General features: G+C 40.9%; 1 non-coding gene across 1 annotated transcript; it reads left to right on the top strand.

Moving 5' to 3' along the window:
- Window positions 1-302: 302 nt before the first annotated feature.
- On the top strand, window positions 303-433 carry LOC120101295 (small nucleolar RNA SNORA17). The gene has a single exon (XR_005501670.1). It is a non-coding gene; the product is annotated as a small nucleolar RNA SNORA17 (small nucleolar RNA).
- The last annotated feature ends 10,262 nt before the right edge of the window (window positions 434-10,695 follow it).

Below are 10,695 nucleotides of genomic sequence, written 5' to 3'. Positions count from 1 at the left end.
TCTCCCCCCAGCGCCCGAGCACAATCCCTTATATCCTCCCTCAACTCCGCCTCCTCAGTCCAGACCGCATAATCTCAGTTCATAGGTCCACGTCACATGGCCTGATCTTGCATCATGGTGCGCTTGCGCAGCTCTCACAATGGACGTGGCTAGTTTCAGGTGTGTGAGGAAGTCAGGTGCTAGTCATGAGACTTAGCTGCAGTCCCGGACGCCATCTTGGGACTGCCGCCACACCCACTCCCCACATTTGTCTATTTATTTAAAAAAAGAAAAACAAAACAAATAAATGAAAAACACTGTACACTGCCCCTAAAGGGATTGCAAAGGTGGTTGCTGTGTCACATGTGTGTCATAGGTAGCAGAGAAGAGAGAGGCTATGTCTACGTTTAGTGTTCTGACAAACAAACATCTCAATGATTAGTAGCCTAACACTCCCTGAAAAAAGTGAGTCAGAGACCACCATCAGTCCAGCACAATACAGGGCTGGGATGGGAAGACCATGCCTGAGATGACCCCTGACCAATGCCATATTACAAGAACTGGGCACACACAGAGACCTTTCTTTAGAAGACCCTAGATACTCAGAGACCACGGGTAGTACTAAGACTAGCAAGTGGTGGAGAAATGGAGGAAAAAGAGAAACAGAAGGATATGGGCACAAAGAAGAGATGTAGAACTGGAGACCTGATAGTGAAGAACAGCCTGATGCAATGCCTCCTCAGACTATGGTAGATCTTGGTCTATGTTGCAACTAGGTGCCACAGTTAAGCTGACTGATGGCTGGGATGTAATTGAGCTGGTCCTGTGGGTGAGAGTGTGGAAGACTCTACTACTCATTGGCTGCATAGCAGTATAGGCAAGGGAAAGATGACATCCCGACCCTCATGCCTTGCCACCTATGGAAGGTGTGAGAGGTCGCCCTGGAAACATGAGAACAGGAGAGCTGCCTCTGCCCATCTCCTGCTTTAGCACTTGAGAGAGCAGGCCCTAGACATGAGGTTTGCAGATAAGCCAGCTCTGAGGGCATGAGCAACGGGAGTCAGCTCTGCCTCTTGTCTTCTGTGCAATGGTGTGAATGAAGGAAAGACATCTTCCCCTCTTCCCTTGTACTTCACCACCTATGCCAGATAGGGGAGCCAGGAGTCAAGAGAGTGGGAGAACTGGCAATGTCTGCCACTGGCTGCAACTTGGGAGAGCAGACACTGTACATAGCATGGGCAGATTAGAACTGATCCTCATTTTGGAGGTTGCTGGTGAGATGACCCTAAGGACATGAGAGTTGGACATCCTGGTGTCAGACTAACTCCACTACAGCCCAGATCCAGAGCTTTCAATTGACCCACCCCAACATCTATACCATAGATGAATCTATGGGGTGCATGAAGGGGCTAGTCCTACAGATCCAAAACTACAGTGAGATTCCAGCATTGGCAGAATTTGAAGCCAGAGGCCACATACAAGACCAATGACTCATTGCAGTGAACATTTGTAGGCATAAAGTGTGGACAAAAGGATATCCTGTGGGACACTGTGACACACTCCAGTTTCCACAATGAGATTCATTTCCCTCTGTTGGAAGTTAGGTTGCAAAGGTAGAGGAGGAGATAAGTAGAATTGGATGCATGAAATTCAATTCACATAGAAACAATAAAACGTATTTTTAAAGACACTAGACAAATAGTCAGATGAAGAAATACATAGCTTATGAGGGAGATATCTCATAAGGTAAACTGCTTGCCACACATGCATGAAGACCCGAGTTTACATTTTCAACTTAAGCATAAAAGCTAGCACAGTTGTATACATCTGTGAATTAACAAAAGCTAACAGGATGGTATATGTCTGTAGTTTCAGTGCTGGGAACAAGGAGCTAAGAGTGAAGATAAGCAGATCGCAGTGGCTTGCTGGTCAGCCAGTTTATCTGAGAGAGAAAAATTAGAGTTTCAATGGACCCTGTGTCACAAAATAAGGAGAAAAGCAAGTTTATACACCTAGTACACACACACACACACACACACACACACACACACACACACGCACCACGCACGCACGCACGCACGCACGCACGCACGCATGCACCACACATACAATTAAGATGCATAGTTGTTCTAAACTTCCACGCTCTCTTTGAACCAACCTCCCCCCAAGGCCTCTCTATGTGTTCAACATTCTGGAAGCTCCCTAGACCCAGTCCTTCTGGGGTTTACGGTTTCATTGTGTAGGCTTGACTGATTGAACTATGCTTATCACCTCAACTTTCAACCCCTCTACTATCCCTGGAGATCAAGAGATGTGGAATGGAAAAGCCAACATCCTAATCACATTACGGGGTCTCCGAGCATCCAGATCCTATGACAGTATCCAAGAGGATGCTGAGACCTGCCTCATTAAAACAAAAGATATTTCTATCATTAAAGAGATTTCAGTGAATTTGGAAGCTCTGTGTTGCAAGCTTCTATCATTCAAGAAATTATAAAACTCTTTCCTATGCCAGAAACCAGAGTTGAAGACCAAACTTAGAGCAAAGGAACCTCCTAGCATCAAGCTACAAGGATGTAAAAAGCTTGACTTAGGAAATCAAGCCTAGATGAGATATAAATTTTTTATACTATCACACTATATTATGTAATATTAAAGTAAGGCATAAGGTCCTATTCCTCTGTTGAATAATATTGAAACTGAAGAAAAATAAATTTTTTAAATGATGTTGGGCCACAGAGATGGTTCAGTGGTTAAGAACATGTTCTGCTCTCACAGAGGACTCAAATATGTTTCCCAGAACCCATGACAGACAGCTCGCAGTAACCTGTGACTCCAGCTGCAGGGGATAGCTCTCCCTCCTCTGGCTTCTGAGGACAAACACTCATGCACACATACCTTCAAATCCCAATACACATACTAATAATAAAAACCTTTTTAAAATAGGTACTTTTTCTGGAACATATTTGTTTCTGGAAGGTTATTATGAAACAACTATTTATAGGTATTCACACCTAGATAAAATCCAAAATAGCAGAGTGTGGTAAAGGCTGGCTGGCATACACCATACACATTTCTTTACTTCTGAGCTCATAGCTGGATCAGTCCTCTCAAACTCAGTAAAGCAAGCTGCGGAACATTTTTTTCCCAAAGAGTGCAGGCAGAACTGATGTGTGGCTGTACCACTGTACACTTCCTCTGGAAGATCCTCCACACTCTTCCATAGCTCAAATTAGAAAAACCACAATAATCCTGGAAAGCATTTGCAGGCAGAGATGGAATCTTAAGATGTGAGGAGTCTTGGTCCCAGCCAGAATCATTACTGGGAGAGCCAGAAATTCAAGCAGTATGGTTTTGTAAGCTATATGTCAGCATTGCTTCTGTTACACGATGGAGAATTTAGAAAATATTTGTTACAGCAGCTACTCCTGTCCAAATTAACTTCTGTCTGTGGCACTTTTAGATTCACAGACATCTAGATTGGTAAGCTTGGCCAGTGTGCTGAGCATTCTGAATGAGGAGACCGCATGGCATAATCACTTCACTTACCACCCTTTTCAAGGAAGCTTCTGGATCCTAATGGGTACCAACTGTATCTTAGCTTTCTGTATGTATTCTACACAGTAAAGAACAATGTGACCATTCAATAATATCTGTTAAATGCTGTTTAATTTCCCAAGGTTCGCATCCAAACACAGGTATATTTCTAGCAGGCAGATGCCTTTAATACTTGTTTTCAGCAATGTTAATGCTTCACTGGAGTCCTATATTGGAAAAAGGTAAGGAATTCTAATATATTGTCATCAAGCAAATTCTACCAAGAAAACAAGGATGCTCCAATGGCATGTCAGAATGGAGTGTCAGAATCCACAGAACCTTTGAGAAAAATCACAGTCCAAGAAAATGTAGAAATAGGGGCAGATTAAGAAAAGTACATTCTACCCTCCAATGCGCGCGCGCGCGCGCACACACACACACACACACACACACACATACACACACACATGCACAGACACACACACAGAGACACATAGAGACACACACACATACACACACACATACACACACACACATACACACACACATGCACAGACACACACACAGAGACACACAGAGACACACACACAGAGACACACACACACACACACACACACCATAAATGTGCTGGGAATTTCCCTGTTTGTGGCCACAGAAAATTCCATATAAAAGATGAACCAAAATCACCTAAGAGTACTCCGATGGTCTCGATCCCTTGTTCATTATTATATTTCCCATTACTTCATAAGCAATGAGTTTGTAGAAAATGAGACATATATAAAAGTACCAAGCAGAATCCAATTTTCAAATGGTTCTAGACCAGTCCTACTGATAAGAAAATCCAGCAAAACTCGGGTGAAGCATGAGCCATTTCTATAAAACATGATCCTTTTGGGCTGCAGCAATGGCTCAGAGGTTAAGAGCACTGACTGCTCCTCCAGAGGTCCTGAGTTCAAGTCCCAAAAACAACATGGGCTCACAACCATCTACAATGGGGTCTGGTGCCCTCTTTTGCAATGCAGAAATACATGCAGGCAGATCACTCTGTACATAGTTAATAAATGAATAATCTTTTTTAAATAAGTGATCCTTTCTGAGCTACGTGCAATGCTTTTCTATTCTTTCAGTATATGAACAGCCAAAGATGCAAGAAAGCCAACTGTCTGCACAATGCCATCACAGCCCACTTCTGCCTTGTCTATCAGACAGAGGATCTGGGCTGCTAGCCTACTGTCAGCACTGGGAGAGAGAAAGCCAAGTGATTCTCTGTGCCTTTAACTTTACCACATTAGCCAAGAATAATTAGCAATGGTCTGAAAAGGAATTGGATTTTAAAAAAAAAAAGCAACAATTCACACTTCAGCATTTATGCAAATCCGAGTAATTTAAATGTATGAGATGATTAAGAAAGAATCTTCTCTTTAATTCCCCAAGAGTGTGCGTGTCCTTTTCTCTTTATGCAAATTTCTAGGATAGTCTGTTCTTTGATTCTTTTCTTAGATCATCACACTGTTTAAATATAAAACATTGTAAATATATACGATGGAGTTAGAATCTTGCCTGTGGCTTCCTATGAAACTATGTAAACCTCTAACAAGAGCAGTATTCAAACTGATTTTAAATTGTCATACTCAAGTAGAGAACAGTGGTACAGAAAAACATAAACTGCAAATGTCTATGGAAAGTCTTCAGAACAATTTGTCAGGTCTAATAAATGTGGTGCCTACATATAAACTCTTAAGTGCCTTAAAGCTTTGTGCCCTTGCATCAATTAGCATTTAATTTGACTTTTTAACAACCTCACTTATCACTGGTTTTTTCATGCCTGCGAAGCTAACAAATGTTAGCTTTTCAAAGCTGACAGTTTATGATTACTTATAACCAACACAATTTCAGGGTAATGCAGTAAGAGATTAATGGACCACAGGGATGACACAGCCACAGGGCTTGCTATAAAAAGAGGGATGAACTACCATGATAGGCAATGTCTCTCTTGAATAAATGAATTTGAAAGCTAGCTAAACTGATGTCAAGAGGGAAAACTCCATCTTCATTATATTAATAGCGCTTTTAATTATACTTCAGAAGTGATGTTAGGCTTTTGTTTATAAAGTAAAAAATAAATAAGAGTTCCCTTTAATACCCTATCTTCTGATAATGGAAGTAAAATGAAAAAGGAAATTGTGTCAAGGAAGAGACTGAGAGAGGAAAGAATTTTATTCTCTTATTATTCTTTCATTCATATGTGGTTGTCTCTCCCTCTTTTTCTCTCTTACTCTCTCTCTCTTTTTCTCTCTTTCCTCGTGTGTGTGTGTGTGTGTGTGTGTGTGTGTGTGTGTGTGTGTGTGTTCACCCAAGTAGGAGAGAAGAGGACATCAGATCCCTGGAGCTAGAATTGTGGGCCTCCCAGTATAGATGCTGAGAACCACACTCTGTTGCTCCAGCAAACAGCAAGTGCTCTAACCACTGAGAAAACTTTCATAGCCCCCAAGATTTTTAGACTTAAGTTAATAAAAATAGTGTCAAAAATCTGTAGGAAATGGAAAATTTTCTAGACAAATACCAGGTACCAAAGATAAATCAGGAACAGGTAGACCATCTAAACAACCCCATAACTCCTAAAGAAATAGAAGCAGTTATTAAAAATCTCCAAACCAAAAAGAGCCCAGGACCAGATGGGTTTAGTGCAGAATTCTATCAGACCTTCATAGAAGACCTCATACCAATACTATCCAACTATTCCACGAAATTGAAACAGATGGAGCGCTACCCAATACCTTCTATGAAGCCACAATTACTCTTATACCTAAATCACACAAAGACACAACAAAGAAAGAGAACTTCAGACCAATTTGCCTTATGAATATCTATGCAAAACTACTCAATAAAATTCTCACAAACTGAATCTAAGAACAACACATCAAAATGATCAGCCATCATTATCAAGTAGGTTTCATCCCAGGGATGCAGGGATTCTTCAACATACAGAAATACATCAACATAATACACTATGTAAACAAATTCAGAGGAAAAAAACCACATGATCATCTCATTAGATGCTGAGAAAGCATTTGGCAAAATTCAACACCCCGTCATGGTAAAAGTCTTGGAAAGGTCAGGAATTCAAGGCCCATACCTAACCATAGTAAAAGCAATATACGGCAAGCCAGTAGTCAACATCAAACTAAATGGAGAGAAACTTGAAGCAATCCCACTAAAATCAGGGACTAGACAAGGCTGTCCACTATCTCCCTACTTATTTAATATAGTTCTTGAAGTCCTAGCCAGAGCAATCAGACAACAAAAGGAGATCAAAGGGATACAGATTGGAAAGGAGGTGGTCAAAATATCACTATTTGCAGATGATATGATAATATACTTAAGTGATCCCAAAAGTTCCACCAGAGAACTACTTAACCTGATAAACAACTTCAGCAAAGTGTCTGGGTATAAAATTAACTCAAACGAATCAGTAGGCTTCCTCTATTTAAAGGAAAAACAAGTTGAGGAAGAAATTAGGGAAATGACACCCTTCACAATAGTCACAAATAATATAACTTACCATGGTTTGACTATAACCAAGGACTTCTCATCCCATTGGTGCCCAACAAGGCCATCCTGTGCTACATGTGTAGTTAGAGCTATGAGTCTGTCCAGTGTACTCTTTGGGTAGTGGTTTAATACCTGGGAACTCTGGTTGGTTGGTATTGTTGTTCTTATATGGTTGCAAGATCCTTCAGCTCTTTCAATCCTTTCTCTAACTCCTCCAATGGGAATCATGTTCTCAGTTCAATGGTTTGCTGCTAGTATTCACCTCTGTATTGTCATGCTCTGGCTGAGCCTATCAGGAGACAGCTATATCTGGCTCCTGTCAGCATTTCTTGGCTTCATCAATATTGTCTAGATTTGGTATATATACATATACCAAATATGCATATAGATATGCTAGATCCCTAGATGGCGGATAGGCTTTGAATGGCCATTCCTTCAGTCTCTACTTCAAAATTTGTGTCCATATCTCGTCCCATGAATATTTGTATTCACCCTTTTAAGAAGGACTGAAGCATCTACACTTTGGTCCTCCTTCTTGAGCTTCATGTGGTCTGTAGATTGTATATCTTGGGTATTTAAAGCTTTGGGGCTAATAGACACTTATCAGTGAGTGTATATTGTGTGTGTGTGTGTGTGTGTGTGTGTGTGTGTGTGTGTGTGTTTAATTGGCTTACCTCACTCAGGATGATATTTTCTAGTTCCATCCATTTACCTAAGAATTTCATGAAGGCATTGTTTTTAATAGCTGAGTAGTTCTCCATTACGTAAATATACCCATTTACTGATTGCCCTGGCTAGGACTTCAAAGTACTATATTGAATAGTTAGGAAGACAGTGGGCAGGCTTGTCTCCTTGTAGAAAGCTCAAGTTCAAGTGGATCAAGGACCTCCACATAAAACCAGATACACTGAAACTAATAAAAGAAAAACTGAGGAAGAACCTTGAACGCATGGGCACTGAGGGAAATTTCCTGAACAGAACACCAATGACTTATGCTCTAACATGTCAGAAATCCACAAAATATGGCATTTAAAGTTATGTATCTTTTCTTGAGACATGTCTTCTCCTAAAAGTTCCCCTTTGGTGGATTTAATGAAAAAATTGAACATCTCTACCTCCAGATGAAGAAATAGTTTGTGTCTAGGCAGCCAATGGGCAAAAACTGCATATTCACCTACAGTCTAATACTGTCCAAAAGGGACACAATATGCAGAATAGTTGAATGATAATCTTTGCCAAGACAGAATGATCAGTCCTTCAAGATTTCTGCATTTCAAGGGTTTGTCAGTTGATCCTGGGCCAGAAGGCTGAAGACTTATGCTCACATGTTGCTAACAGAGCAACTGTACTGGTGGAAATTTGTCTGTACAACCTGTCTCAGTTCTGGAAGCCATGTTGGTAGGATTGCAAGCTGTAAATCAGTCTGAAAGTTTCCCAGAAATTTGGACATACCAAATCTGGGTACTATCTGAGGACCCAGCTGTACCTTGGCATATATCCAAATGGTGCTCCAACATATAACACGAATACATGCTCCACTATGTCCACAGCAGCCTTATTTATCATAGCCCGAAGCTAGAAAGAACCCAGATTTCTTCAACAGAGGAATGGATACAGAAAATGTGGTGCATTTACACAACAGAGTACTACTCAGCTAGTAAAAACACTGACTTCATGAAATTCATAAGCAAATTAATGAAATTAGAAAATATCATCCTTAGTAAGGTAAACCAGTCACAAAAGAACACACACGGTATGCACTTACTGATAAGTAGCTATTAGCCCAAAAGCTTGAATACCCAAGATACAATTCACAGACCACATGAAGTTCAAGAAGGAAGACCGGAGTGTGGATGCTTCAGTCCTTCTTAGAAGGAGGAGCAAAATACTCTCAGGAGAAAGTACAGAGACAAAGTGTGGAGCAGAGACTAAAGGAAAGGTTATCCAGAGACTACCTTACCTGGGGATCCATCCCATATACAGACACTAAGACAGATGCTAAGAAGTGCTTGCTGGCAGGAGCTGTCTCTTAAGAGGCTCTGCCAGAGTCTGACATATACAGAGGTGGATGCTCACAGCCAACCATTGGACTCAGAAAAGGTCCCCAATAGAGGAGTTAGAGAAAGGACTGAAGGAGCTGAAGGGGTTTGAAAATCCACAGGAAGAACGTCAATATCAACCAACCAGACCCCCAAAGCTCCCAGGGACTAAACCATCAACCAAATAATACATATGGAAGGACCCATGGCTCTAGCTGCATATATAGCAAAGGATGGCATTGTTGGACATCAATGGGAGGAGAGCCCCCTGGTCCTGTGAAGACTTGATTCCCCAGTGTAGGGAAATGCCAGAGTAAGGAAGCAGGAAGGAGTGGGTGGTAAGATGGGGAGCACCCCCTTAGAAGCAGGGAGAAAGGGGATGGAATAGGCTGTTTTGGAATAGGGGGAAAGGGGATAAAAATTGAAATGTAAATAAAGACAATATCCAATTTTTAAAAAGTGTGGTTTCAGATATAAGACTTTTACCTACCAAACAAAAACTGCACATGGTTTTGCAGAAAAATAAAATGCTCCAAGATTATTAGCAAATATCTAAACACTTTAAGTCTTAAGATAGTAAATATAATTTCCTACTATAATGCAAAAAAAACTCACTAGAAACTATTGAAAGATATCCCAAAATATCTTCATTTGTGTATTTTAAAATATCTCTTTTCAGCTGTCTGTCATTTATATTTCTAAATTACAGGAAATGCTTGGTGTTTGGAGGAGATGAAGAGAAGTAGTTCAGACGTTAGGAAAGAACTTAAAGCCTCAGTCTAGGCCACCAAACAGTGAAATCATTTCAAAGATCTTTTAAAAACTAAAAAATAACTTTCACCATCTCTAGAATTCAGCGGCTTTTGAGAAACACCTTTCAATGGACAGTGGACAATTTGCTATAAGAGACTGAAATTTGGGGGAGTTCCAACTCAGGACTGATTAAACTCACCTTATACATGATTATATGTTCCAGGACAGCAAGAGAATAGGTTTGTAGAGTCACAGACTTGAGATACACAATGAAGACTCACACAGCAGGTGTTAAGCCTTACCAAAAAACACTGCTAAATTTATTAAAATCTCAGTTAGTGCCATAATAAGGTCTCCAGTTCTCCTAAACACTCACTTTGACATTTTCATAACGAAAGTGTGGGGAAAGGTGACTATTCAGTTCCCACATTGACAACTACTGGGCTGTCCTATGCCATCAAGACTGCCTTCCCTCATGTTGTAATATTGGGACCAATAAAAGAACTGCTCTTTTGGTGGTGTTTGGGTGTTTGTTTGTATGGAGGGGTTTTGTTGACTTTTAGCTGAGCAAACGTAACAGTCTGGAAAAGAACTATAAAAGCAGCAAAATGGCCAGCTGGTTGCCAGTTGAAAAGAAAGGGCAGAGCCCTTGGAGACCAGGAGGCCTAAGAACTGCTGGGGTCTTGACAATGACAGAGAACATAGAAAGTGCATGTCCTGGGAGCCATGGTGCAGAGCAGAGCACAGCAGGATGTCTTAGCAGATAGAAAAGGCGCTTTCAGAGCAGACAGTGCAACAGAAACTGAGACAATAGTGACATTACAGTAACACTGAC

This window comes from Rattus norvegicus, chromosome 2, assembly GCF_036323735.1.
Source record: "Rattus norvegicus strain BN/NHsdMcwi chromosome 2, GRCr8, whole genome shotgun sequence".
In the NCBI taxonomy this organism is placed as follows: Eukaryota; Metazoa; Chordata; class Mammalia; order Rodentia; family Muridae; genus Rattus; species Rattus norvegicus.
The sequence above is the reverse complement of the archived record's forward strand: the minus strand, read 5'-3'. Positions and strand labels throughout refer to the sequence as shown.